Consider the following 858-nt stretch of genomic DNA (forward strand, 5'->3'; position numbering starts at 1 on the left):
ATTTTTGCTTCAAGTAAAGCCAGTTTCTTCAGAAAGAGTTTCAGAGATTTCTGTTCTTATGAACTACCTCTCCTTCTGGGAAAAATCTCTGAACCATGATTTCAGACATTGGGTAGAGGTGATAGCCTCTGGTCTTGCTTCTTCTTGAATGAAAGGAGGTGATACAGAGACCCACTAATGTCCTTCCATATTGCCACAGCCCCTAGAGAAGGGCATGGCAGGGATTCAAGCACTCCTCCACATTCCTAAGCACATTACTGAGAGTTCCCTTGTTTTCTTCTTCTCCTTTTTTTTGAGGTGGAGTCTCACTCTGTCACCCAGGCTGGAGTGCAGTAGCACACTCCTGGCCACCGCAGCCTCGACCTGCTGGGCTCACGTGATCCTTCTGCCTCAGCCTTCCAAGCACCTGGAACAACAGGCATTTGCCACCAATGCACAGCTAATTTTATGATTTATTGTAGAGATGAGGTCTCGTCAAGTTGCCCAGGCTTGTCTTGAACCCACGGACTCAGGCAATCCTCTCACCTTGGTCTCCCAAAGTGCTGGGATTATAGGCGTGAGCCACTGCGCACAACCTCCCCTTGTCTTCTATACTCTCCCAGTAAGTAGCTTCAGGGGATCCTTGACTTCTCAGCCTACTTTGCCCAAAGATGTAAATCTCTATTTATACCTTTTCTTTGAACTATATAGTATCAGTGTAATTTTAAATCTTGTAATTTGCATAATTTTTGCAATGCCTGATATCTTAGGCCTTGTAAACTTTCTGTACTCTAAATGTCACTATTTAAGTGTAAAATTCAAGCGGGGCTCAGTGGCTCAGCCTGTAATCCCGTGCCTTTGGGAGGCTGAGGTGAGTGG

The sequence above is a fragment of the Carlito syrichta genome, unplaced genomic scaffold (assembly GCF_000164805.1).
Source record: "Carlito syrichta isolate Samal-C Ts95f unplaced genomic scaffold, Tarsius_syrichta-2.0.1 Scaffold307176, whole genome shotgun sequence".
In the NCBI taxonomy this organism is placed as follows: domain Eukaryota; kingdom Metazoa; phylum Chordata; class Mammalia; order Primates; family Tarsiidae; genus Carlito; species Carlito syrichta.